General features: G+C 40.3%; 1 long non-coding RNA gene across 2 annotated transcripts; it reads left to right on the forward strand.

Annotated features, from left to right (window-relative positions):
* The first annotated feature begins 7365 nt into the window (after window positions 1-7365).
* Window positions 7366-10157, forward strand: LOC106604561 (uncharacterized). 2 transcript variants are annotated; one of them, XR_001328693.2, is made up of 4 exons: window positions 7366-7473; window positions 7927-8056; window positions 9285-9372; window positions 9854-10157. It is a non-coding gene; the product is annotated as an uncharacterized lncRNA (long non-coding RNA). The 2 variants fall into 2 exon arrangements; XR_001328694.2 differs by having other exon boundaries at window positions 7455-7571.
* The last annotated feature ends 2333 nt before the right edge of the window (window positions 10158-12490 follow it).

A 12490-nucleotide genomic window follows, 5' to 3' on the forward strand; every position in this document is an offset into this window, starting at 1 on the left:
TGTTCTTGCTATAATATGCACTTGGTCTTTTACCAAATAGGGCTATCTTCTGTATACCACCCCTATCTTGTCACAGCACAACTGATTGGCTCAAATGCATTAAGAAAGAAATTCCACAAATTAACTTTTTACAAGGTACATCTGTTAATTGAAATGCATTCCAGGTGACTACATCATGAAGCTGGTTGAGAGAATGTCAAGAGTGTGCAAAGCTGTCATCAAGGCAAAGGGTGGCTCCTTTGAAGAATAAAATATTTGTTTAACAATTTTTTGGTACCTACATGATTGCATATGTGTTATTTCATAGTTTTGATGTCTTCACCATTATTCTACAATGTAGAAAATAGTAACAATAAAGAAAAACGCTGGAATAAGTAGGTGTGTCCAAACTTTTGACTGGTACTGTAAGTATTCACACCCTTTGCTATTAGACTCGACATTGAGCTCAGGTGCATCCTGTTTCCATTGAGCATTCATGGTATGTTTCTACAACTTGATTGGAGTCCACCTGTGGTAAATTCAATTGATTGGTCATGATCTGGAAAGGCACACACCTGTCTATATAAGGTCCCACAGTTGACAGTGCATGTCAGAGCAAAAAGGTTGAAGTTAGAAGGAATAGTCTGTAAAGAAGTTTGGAACCACTAAGGCTCTTCCTAGAGCTGGCTCCTGGGCCAAACTGAGCAATCAGAAGGGCCTTGGTGAGGAGCGTGACCAAGAACCCGATGGGTTCCTCTGTGGAGATGGGAGAACCTTCCAGAAGGACAGCCATTTCTGCAGCACTCCACCAATCAGGCCTTTATGGTAGAGTGGCCAGACAGAAGCCACTCCTCAGTAAAAGGCACATGACAGCCTGCTTGGTGTTTGCCAAAAGGCACCTAAAGACTCTCAGACCATGAGAAACAAGATTCTCTGGCCTGATGAAACCAAGATTGAGCACTTTGGCCTGACTGCCAAGTGTCACGTCTGGAGGAATCCTGGCACCATCCCTACGATGAAGCATGGTGGTGGCAGCATCATGCTGTGGGGATGTTTTTCAGCGGCAGGGACTGGGAGACCAGTCAAGATCGAGGGAAAGATGAATGGAGCAAAGCACAGAGAGATTCTTGATGAAAACCTGCTCCAGAGTGCTCAGGATCTCAGACTGAGGCGAAAGTACACCTTCCAACAGGACAATGACCCTAAGCACACAGCCAAGACAACGCAGGAGTGGCTTCGGGACAGATCTCTGAATGTCCTTGAGTGGCCCAGCCAGAGCCCGGACTTGAACCCGATCGAACATCTCTGGAGATGGTGCTTCAACATAGTACTGAGTAAAGGGTCTGAATACTTATGTAAATGTTATATTTCAGTTTTTTTGCTAAAATTTCTAAAAACATGTTTTTGCTTTGTCATTATTGTGTGTAGATTGATGAGGATAAAAAACTGTTTCATCCATTTTAGAATAAGGCTGTAACGTAACAAAATGAGGAAAAAGTCAAGAGGTCTGAAAACTTTCCGAATACACAGTATATAAACTCTGGATTGCTGATGATAAGAGACTTTGAAGCCACCGTTCAGCCATATTGGTACTCCCCAGTAGAAGCAGTCCTCCATAGGAATGAATGGAATGCTACAGTATTTCAAATAAGTGTTTCAAGGACAAAATTACATACATTTAATTATTGTTTTGTTGTAGTGGGGACAGTAACATTTAAAACTTTTAAAAAATGAAATTTATTTGTATATTTATGTTTAGCTCACATATTATAATTTGAATGCATGCATTAAAAATAAACGTGGCAAAAACAAATGTAGACATTAATAAATGCATTTCTATACCTTCCAAAATATTTGTTACAATGGTTGGGGAGTGCCAAGATGGAGGCATTGGACATTACATAAAGCCTGCAACACTATCATAAGCTGTACATTAAGATTCAGAAATGCTTATGGCAACAACCACAGTGTTGCCATTGCGTACTATCCCTACTAGGTACTGTTTTAGGTGTGTAATTAGAGCATACCCTTTCAAAAAAGTATAACAATGTACCTGAACTCAATGTAAGCATTTGTAATAGATTGTTAAGAACTATGTAAATCTAACATTATCAAAGATCATGTAACAGCCATCTGACATTATCAAAGATCATGTAACAGCCATCTGACATTATCAAAGATCATGTAACAGCCATCTGACATTGATCTAAGATCATGTAACAGCCATCTGACATTATCAAAGATCATGTAACAGCCATGTAACGTTATCAAAGAGTTATGATATACAGTAGTTGTCATTCCATCCTAGATGGGACTTGGTTGAGCATTCCTCTCAGGTCAAATGTGATGAATTCTATATAACACATTCTTATATTCTATGATATAACACATACTTTTATGTGGGTTTCATCATTCCTTTTAAATGACTCACTGCGTTTATGCCAAATGCACCATACAAGGCTATGTCCAATACATTGCCAACTCATTGATAGAGGTGCTTGTGTGGGTAAACCTATTTTCTCTGTGTAGCCCCGATGTGAAATTGTGGATAGAAAGTGGAAAATTGCCTCTTCGGGACCAGATTTGGTTTACACTTAAGCATTTATTGGTATAATAAACAGCTTTAGATTTCCTTAATGATCTATGCAGGATATAGCATTCCTTTCGTCTGATATCTATATTGTAATTATACTAGGGAACAGAAACATGCATTTGATTATATATTGTATTTCATAGGAAGTCTTTCCATAGGATGTTCTTAGACACTGTAAATAAAATGTATTCTAGCTCAATAACTGTAATATTTCAGTCCTGGTGGAATTTTCTCTTTGTAATGATCTATTTTTGAGTAGAACAGAAATATTTGAAAGCGAATGTTTGTATGCGTATGAAAAATTGATAGCTGCTGTGTTATAAAAAAAGGCTTGAGATAGGCAATGGAAAACCTCATACAATATATCTCATAACAATATATGTAATATTATCAGAGACCTGGCCACTAATTTTGGATAGATGCACCAACTATTTCTTGGGGACAAGCTTACATCATGATTTTTTGTTACAGTAGGATATTCTTCACATTTAAGCTATGTATTTTCATATACCCATATATATGATGTTATTTTGATGGCTATAATTACATAATTGTACAATGAGATGATCTAGAAACTATATGGTGATGCATATTTTTAACCTGTTTTCTATATAAAATGCCTTTGGAAAAATGCAGAGTTGGATTGATTTTGTTGTATAACAATCATGTTTTGAGGTAAATGTAAGACCAAGGTATTAAGTAGCAAACCCCAGATTTGGGACCAGACAAGTACTCCATAGAGAGTCTCGTGAACATTAGCACTATATAAAATGACAACCTTAGGAGTGAAAATACACTCTCCCCTTCTTTGGGCACATAATGCAAGTTATTATGAGAAAATAAACATTGTGTAATATAAATCCAACATAATACATGTTGTATTACAATCATGTTTTGTCATGAGTAAATGTAATACTAAGATATTAGGCAGCAAAGCCATTATATAGAGTATATCCTTGGTAGTACAGCATCACCATGAGGGGAAAAGTAAAGACACTTACTGTACATATGGTATGTTCCTGGCAACCAGTCGGATCCAGTAGCAGCTGGTTTTTCTCAGCTAGAGGGCAGTAGTGCGCTATAGAAGATTAGGATTTCTGACACTTAAGCTGCATTTGTCTGCAAGTGGGAAGTAGGAAATTACCACATAAGACTGGGAAAAATCCAGTTGAACGGCCCTCCAATTGGTAATTACTAGTGGGAAACTCGTCCTCATCCTGAGCACCCACTTCTCCCACATGCTGACCTCTGACATCACCTAGGAAATGACCCCGATAACAGCATTTTCAGCAGTTAAATGCAACTACAAAACATTATTTGTTCACCAAAATCTTGAAACAAAATAAATAGGTTGGGGTGAGGAGGGAGTGCGAGGGGGACGTTTTGGGATTATTTAAGATACTCTTTTAAGAGGTAGGGTTTCAGATGTTTTCGGAACATTTGCAGGGACTCTGCTGTCCTAGCTTCAGGGGGAATCTGGTTCCACAATTGGGGTGCCAGGACAGAGAAGCGTTTGGACTGGGCTGACCGGGAGTTGCCCTCCCATAGGGGTGGAAGGGCCAAGAGACCAGAGGTGGCAGAACGGAGTGCTCGAGGTGGTGTGTATTGTTTGAGCAGGACAGTTTCTCTTGATGCTCCGTAGGTAAGCACCATGGTCTTGTAGTGGATGCGAGGTTCGACTCGAAGCCATGGAGTGTGTGGAGGGGCAGGGTGACATGGGAGAACTTGGGAAGGTTGAAAACCAGGCGGGCTGAAGCGTTCTGGATAAATTGCAGGGGTTTGGTGGGGAGCCCAGCTAATAGCGAGTTTCAGTAGTCCAGACTGGATTAGGAACTGCGCCGCTTCCTGTGTGAGGTAGCGTCGTACTCTACAGATGTTGTAGAGCATGAATTTGCAGGAGCGAGTCACTGCTTTGATGTTTGCAGAGAATGACAGGGCATTGTCAAGGGTCACGCCAAGGTTCTTTGCACTCTGGGAGGGGGACACCGTGGAGTTGTCAACTGTGATGGAGAGGTCTCTGAACAGGGAGGACTTCCCCCGGGAGGAAGAGCAGCTCCGTCTTGTCGAGAATGAGTTTGAGGTGGTGGGCCCACATCCAAGCTGAGATATCTGCCAGGCACGCAGAGATGCATGTCGCCACCTGGGAGACCATGTGAGGATATGACAGAGCCAAGTGATTTGGTGTATAGAAAGAAGAGGAGAGGGCCTAGAACCGAGCCCTGGGGGACACCAGTAGTGGGAGTACGTGGTGCAGACACGTGGTGAAGATTTAAAAACTCTGTGGTTGTAGTTTCACATCAATATCCAAAGACAATGTTTGCAAGGGAAGAAGAGGAAGAAGAAGTGAAACAGTTTCATTTGTTTAACTTGGTTAATACGTCCAATAGAGCATACATATTCTGCAAGATGATAGCTCTAAAACACACCTTTCCTGAAATTAAAGTGTAGACATTTTGAATGAAACATCAGTGCAGTTTTTGCAATTGATTGAATTGTGGCCTAACACTCGCTTATTGTACGTAATTGACATAATTGCTCACTCAAAGTATTACTGTGACCTTTCACCAAAGTATTACTGACCTTTCACCAAAGTAATTGAAAAAGCTGTATGTCAGTAAATGTCACTTGCATTCAAGAATATCATCAGATACCTGTACATACAGTACCAGTCAAAAGTTTGGAGACCTACTTATTCCAGGGTTTGTCTTTATTTTTACTATTTTCTACATTGTAGAATAATAGTGAAGACATAAACTGTGAAATAACACATAATATGGAATCATGTCGTAAGCAAAAAGTGTTAAACAAATCAAAATGTATTTTATATTTGAGATTCTTCAAAGTAGCCACCCTTTGCCTTGATGACAGCTTTGCACACTCTTGGCATTCACTCAACCAGCTTCATGAGGTAGCCGTTCAATTAATGCATTTCAATTAGCAGGTGTGCCTTGTTAAAAGTACATTTGTGGAATTTCTTTCCTTCTTAATGCGTTTGAGCCAATCAGTTGTGCTGTGACAAGGTAGGGGTGGTAGACAGAAGATAGCCCTATTTGGTAAAAGACCAAGTCCATATTATGGTAAGAACAATTAAAATAAGCAAAGACAAACGACAGTCCATCATTACTTTAAGACATGAAGGTCAGTCAATCCATAAAATGTCAACAACTTTTAAAGTTTCTTCAAGTGCAGTCGCAAAAATCATCAAGTGCTATGATGAAACTGGCTCTCATGAGGACTGCCACAGGAAATGAAGGCCCAGAGTTAACTCTGACGCAGATGATAAGTTCATTAGAGTTAGCAGCCTCAGAAATTGCAGCCCAAATAGATGCTTCACAGAGTTCAAGTAACAGACACATCTCAACATCAACTGTTCAGAGGAGGCTGCGTGAATCAGGCCCTCATGGTCAATTGATGCAAAGAAACCACTATTAAAGGACACCAATAAGAAGAAGAGACTTACGTGTGCCAAGAAAAACGAGCAATGGACATTACACAGGTGGAAATCTGTCCTTTTGTCTGATGTCCAAATTTGAGATTTTTGCTTCCAACTGCCGTGTCTGTGAGACGCAGAGTAGGTGAACGGAGGATCTTTGCATGTATGGTTCCCATCGTGAAGCATGGAGGAGGAGGTGTGATGGTGTGGGTGTGATTTATTTAGAATTCAAGGCACACTTAACCAGCATGGCTACCACAGCATTATGCAGCAAGACGCCATCCCATCTGGATTGCGCTTAGTGGGACTATCATTTGTTTTTAAACAGGACAGTGACCCAACACACCTCCAGAATGTGTAAGGGCTATTTGACCAAGAAGGAGAGTGATGGAGTCCTGCATCAGATGACCTGGCCTCCACATTCACCCAACCTCAGCCCAATTGAGATGGTTTGGGATAAGTTGGACCGCAGAGTGAAGGAAAAGCAGCCAACAAGTTCTCAGCATATGTGGAAACTCCTTCAAGACTGTCAGAAAAGCATTCCAGGTGAAGCTGGTTGAGAGAATGCCAAGAGTGAGCAAAGCTGTCATCAAGGAAAAGAGTGGCTACTTTGAAGAATCTCAAATATAAAATACATTTTGATTTGTTTAACACTTTTTTGGTTACTACATGATTCCATATGTGTTATTTCATAGTTTTGATGTCTTCACTATTATTATACAACATAGAAAATAGTAAAAATAAAGAAAAACCCTTCAATGAGTAGGTGTGTCCAAACTTTTGACTGGTACTGTATATCATCAGATACAAGATATCCCTAGCCGACCTGTGAATGACTCAGCCAAAATAGTAATACAGTTGACTACTATTACTGCAGTTGCTTTCTGGCAGGCGTAGGCCAGAGGATCCAGTTCAACAGCACGCACATCCAATGCATGGACCAGTCATGTTTTTGCTTGTGCAACTCCCCAGACAGCAAAGCATGAGTCATTATGACTCCCTTGCCTGGTCCCAGATCTGTTTGTGCTGTAAAGCCAACTCCTATGGTCATTGTCAAACCAGTTTGGCAAGACAGCACAAACAGATCTGGCACTAAGCAAAGCACTCCATGAAGTGAAGCGAACATAGCACTGTGGAAAATTACACCGTCTATTGTAATACATAACCAACTCTCCAGTATTTTTACAATTTGAACGTGCAAGTCAAAATGACAAACCAACAAGTTAAAAATCTCGCCCTAACTATACTTGACTCTACAAACCACAGCCGATAACAGAGAGTAAGTGAATGCACAGAAACACTTAATCTACTGGTCTTGCCTGTTTAGTTATGGATTATTGTTGATTTGTATAAAAAGGGTAAAAAACATACACATTCCATAGATTTCTGCAGTTGCTGCTGGATATGCTGTAGGCAACTGACAATAAAGAAAATAGACTTTGCACTGTGGACCACAATATGCAGTGTGGTGAGACTTTTTAAAATATTTTCTCTCTTCCTCATAATTACTGGGGGGTTTTGTTTTCTTTTTAGTGTCTTTCACGCTCACATATTTTCCGGTTCGAGGTATGTTGACCTGATCAATGTTCCACTATAATTGAATGAACTTTTCAGTTTTGAGAATGGACAGCTATTGAAGTCCAAAATACTGTAGTCAACCTTTAACCTGGTTGCCAGTCTGTTTCTGCTCTCTTGCCAACTCCTTATGGAAGTGTCATGTCAAACTTGGTTTTTGAAGTAACTTTTTAACCTTTTCTTTGAAACAACACAGAAACAATTATTGATGTGCCTAAACAGAACATTTTATTTTGCCCTAAACTCTGTTTGTAACCTTGTTGTAAGAACTAGACATCCTGGTGTGCTGGAAGTAGGCCCTACTATGTTTTCATTTGGTAGAGATTGTTTGTCTGCGCTATAACAGGTTGTGCTGAGGTCGTCCAAGTGATGCTAAAAGACCAAGGGGCAGAGTTTGACAAGAACGTTGTCGCTATGGAGATGTGAATGGAGGGCACTCTCAAAGCCAGCTGTGTGAGTCTCTGACTACTACCAAGGTAACCAGTGTACCCTAGTCAAGTCATGTTATTGCATTTCACCTCACTTTTACAGTACATGCAAACAAAAATGTCTTCATTAATGCAGTTTTATCTGGGAAGGGAGTAACCTTCGAAAATGATTAACGTTCAAGCATTTTATAAATGTGTATCCTGATGATGTGTGCTCTTAATATCAATCAATTGAAATGAATGTTGCTGTTTTACGCAAGGTCTCTAGGACCAGCTTATAATAAAACATTTTTTGGGGGGGAAACAGTAATCTTGACAGTGAGTTTTATTTGCACTATGGGTTCACTACTCACTGTCAGAATTATGCAAAGCTACTTGCAAAAATGATGCAATACCCCGAGGGCTTGTTCAACTTGCCCTGATCCGGGCATTGGCTGAATGTTTACTGAAACATCCTTGACAATGTTCTCCTAACAAGGCAGTTTAGATAGCAACTTAGCAAACATGACACTGGCATCCCGGGCTTCTAAGCAACAACACCCATGTGGGCCTTACTGAGACAGAGAGAGCCCTTAACAAGCTCCATAGGGGGAAGATGATGGATGCAAGATCAGCCAAACGGATCCTGACAAACATATCAATACAAAATACAGCTACAACAAATACTGTCTCATAGCTCATGCACATAAGGCGTTGTGAATGCACTTATGTATTCAAAGAAGGTGTTCTCAGAATCATGAATTTGAATCAGGACATTTAGATGCTAGGTGATTGAGGAAGTGACTAATTACAATTTCGATTTTTGAATTAGGATTAGAAGTGAAGTGCCCAATGCAGCTGTTTTGTTTTTATATCAAATCATTTCTGGGTAACATTTAAAGTACCTTACTGTAATAGTTTTCCATCAATAGCTTTATAGCAAAAAACTCTTTCTCAAGTGAGAATTTTGCTGGGACTGTCTAGGACTGGTCTGTGTGGGGAGGGGAAAACTTAAAACTATCTGTTATTGGCAGAGAGGTTTGGAACTCTCTTTGTTATTAGTCTAATAACCAATTTACCACCTGGTGTTGTCACCAGGCAAACTGAAAATCCCGCCCATGCAAACAGGCTGATTAGAAAGTCCGTTGTAGATTGCATTTTCAACCAGCATCAATATAAAAAATGATCACACTTTAAGTGTTAGTTTCATCAGCTGTTGTATAATATGATACAAAACACAGGAAAACAGAATTTTGACTGCACTGGACCTTTAATTATGTTTGATTTTCATTCACAGTTCTTTGGTCAGCTCCCTAAATTTGAAGACTGTGGCCTCACTCTGTACCAGATCAATGTGGTAAGGAGACATCTCGCACGGAAACTTGGTAGGTGGAGGAATAGCATAAAAGCCTGCTTGCAACATAATGAGATTCCTATTGAGTCACCCATTATGTGTAATATGTCTTGCTCAATTTCTGTGTCATAGTATAGTGAATTAAAGTAGTAGTACAGAAGTAGTAGAGTAGGACTAAAGTATTGACTATAGGAAACATAGCTACTTACCTACTGTAACCACAATGCAAATTTGATTGAATTGAGCCCCAAATTGATTAAAAATGATATTTTGGTTCCCTAGGACTCCGGTAAAGAGGGGTACCTTAAGACACTGCCAACAGATCTCATGCCCTTTGAGAAAACCCTGTCCAGAAATAAAGGAAGCTTTCTGGTTGACAACAAAATACATGTATTTCTGTTATCAAATGATCATCAAAGACGTCAACTGGCATCGACTGTACATGGTGGTAGGGAGGGACTAGGGGTTGTTTTGGACTGGGACTTCTCATGGTCTCTTCTTCTTTCTTGAAGATGTCCTTAGCCGACTACGCCCTCATGCTCCTGCTGATCCACCACCAAGTCCTCAGCCCCCCCTGCCTTCATGCCTTCCCCTCCTTCCAGAAGTACATGAGGAGGTTGTGTGCCTGACCCAATCTGCATCATTACCTCGAAAGTGAGGACTTCAAGAACGGACCCATCATTCCTGGGAAGAGAACTTAAAGTGGATGTTGCCCTAGTCCTCTTACTGTACCTCAATATTATATCATATCCAATATGCCTCAATATTATTAAAGCATGTATACATTCAACCAGAATGGTTCACCCTGCATTGTAATGTGGCAGTTTATTTAGTACTGTGTGTCTTGGAGTATGTCTCTTGCTTAAATATTTTGTATATAATCTCCTTTTCCAATTAGAATAAGTGATGCTGAAACCTATTGGCACATGTACATTTACTGAAACGCTGCCTCAAGTATTGCATTACAAACAGCAGCTCAACTTACATACTGTAAGAGCCAGTTATGGTTGTTGCCAAGTGTCAAATGAAAAAAAGAGTGTGAGAGACTGTACAGGGAGGAGGAGCAGGTGTGTTATTTGCAGTCCTATATAGTGAGCATTTACTTTACTACAATATGAATATACAGTTGAAGTCGGAAGTTTACATACACTTAGGTTGGAGTCATTAAAACTCGTTTTTCAACCACTCCACACATTTCTTGTTAACAAACTATAGTTTTGGCAAGTCGGTTAGGAAATCTACTTTGTGCATGACACAAGTAATTTTTCCAACAATTGTTTACAGAGAGATTATTTCACTTATAATTCACTGTATCACAATTCAAGTGGGTCAGATGTTTACATACACTAAATTGACTGTGCCTTTAAACAGCTTGGAAAATTCCAGAAAATTATGTCATGGCTTTAGAAGCTTCTGATAGGCTAATTGACATCATTTGAGTCAATTGGAGGTGTACCTGTGGATGTATTTCAAGGCCTACCTTCAAACTCAGTGCCTCTTTCGCTTGACATCATGGGAAAATCCAAAGAAATCAGCCAAGACCTCAGAAGAAAAATTATAGACCTCCACAAGTCTAGTTCATCCTTGTGAGCAATTTCCAAACGCCTGAAGGTACCACGTTCATATGTACAAGCAATAGTACGCAAGTATAAACACCATGGGACCACGCTGCCTTCATACCGCTCAGGAAGGAGACACGTTCTGTCTCCTAGAGATGAACGTACTTTGGTGCGAAAAGTGCAAATCAATCCCAGAACAACAGCAAAGGACATTGTGAAGATGCTGGAGAAAACCGGTACAAAAGTATCTATATCCACAGTAAAACGAGTCCTAAAACGAGTCCTATCGACGTAACCTGAAAGGCCGCTCAGCAAGGAAGAAGCCACAGCTCCAAAACTGTCATAAAAAAGCTTGACTACGGTTTGCATCTGCACATGGGGACAAAGATCGTACTTTTTGGAGAATTGTCCTCTGGTCTGATGAAACAAAAACAGAACTGTTTGGCCATAATGACCATTGTTATATTTGGAGGAAAAAGGGGGATGCTTGCAAGCCGAAGAACATCATCCCAACCGTGAAGCACGGGGGTGGCAGCACCATGTTGTAGGGGTGCTTTGCTGCAGAAGGGACTGGTGCACTTCACTAAATTGATGGCATCATGAGGCAGGAAAATGATGTGGATATATTGAAGCAACATCTCAAGATATCAGTCAGGAAGTTAAAGCTTGGTCGCAAATGGACAATGACCCCAAGCATACTTCCAAAGTTGTGGCAAAATGGCTTAAGGACAACAAAGTGAAGCTATTGGAGTGGCCATCACAAAGCCCTGACCTCAATCCCATAGAAAATCTGTGGGCAGAACTGAAAAAACGTGTGCGAGCAAGGAGGCCTACAAACCTGACTCAGTTACACCAGCTTTGTCAGGAGAAATGGGACAAAATTAAACCAATTTATTGTGGGAAGCTTGCGGGAGGCGACCCGAAACGCTTGACCCAAGTTAAACAATTTAAAGGCAATGCTACCAAATACTAATTGTGTGTATGTAAACTTCTGACCCACTGGGAATGTGAAAGAAATTAAAGCAGAAATAAATCATTCTCTCTACTATTATTCGGACATTTCACATTCTTAAAATAACCTGGTGATCCTAACTGACCTAAGACAGGGAATTTTTACTAGGATTAAATGTCAGGAATAGTGAAGAACTGAGTTTAAATGTATTTGGCTAAGGTGTATGTAAACCTCCGACTTCAACTGTAGGTCCAATCTTTGGATAGACTCAATGCCTTGAGGGAAGGTGTGTGTTTTTTCTTTTGTCTCTGGAAGGTTATTTGTGCAAATACTATATGGGGTACATGTGAACAGTAGAGGTCTACTGCAGACAACTCATTAAAGGAGACACATTGAGCCTAGGAAATGGCAACTTTATGAAGCTCAATTTTACAACATGCTGTGTGTTGGCCTAATGCCAGCATGCATGGAATGTATGGACATTTGAACTGAAGCATGGTTCTCATGGACTAGGCCTCGGGGGAAGATTTTTCTTGGATGCTCACATAAGAATCTTGATATGACTTCAAGATACAGTAGGGAAGAGCAGTGCAGGATGACTCTGGTTGGCTACAAAAACCTTTTATCCAGACTTTAAT

This window comes from Salmo salar, chromosome ssa05, assembly GCF_905237065.1.
Source record: "Salmo salar chromosome ssa05, Ssal_v3.1, whole genome shotgun sequence".
Classification (NCBI taxonomy): domain Eukaryota; kingdom Metazoa; phylum Chordata; class Actinopteri; order Salmoniformes; family Salmonidae; genus Salmo; species Salmo salar.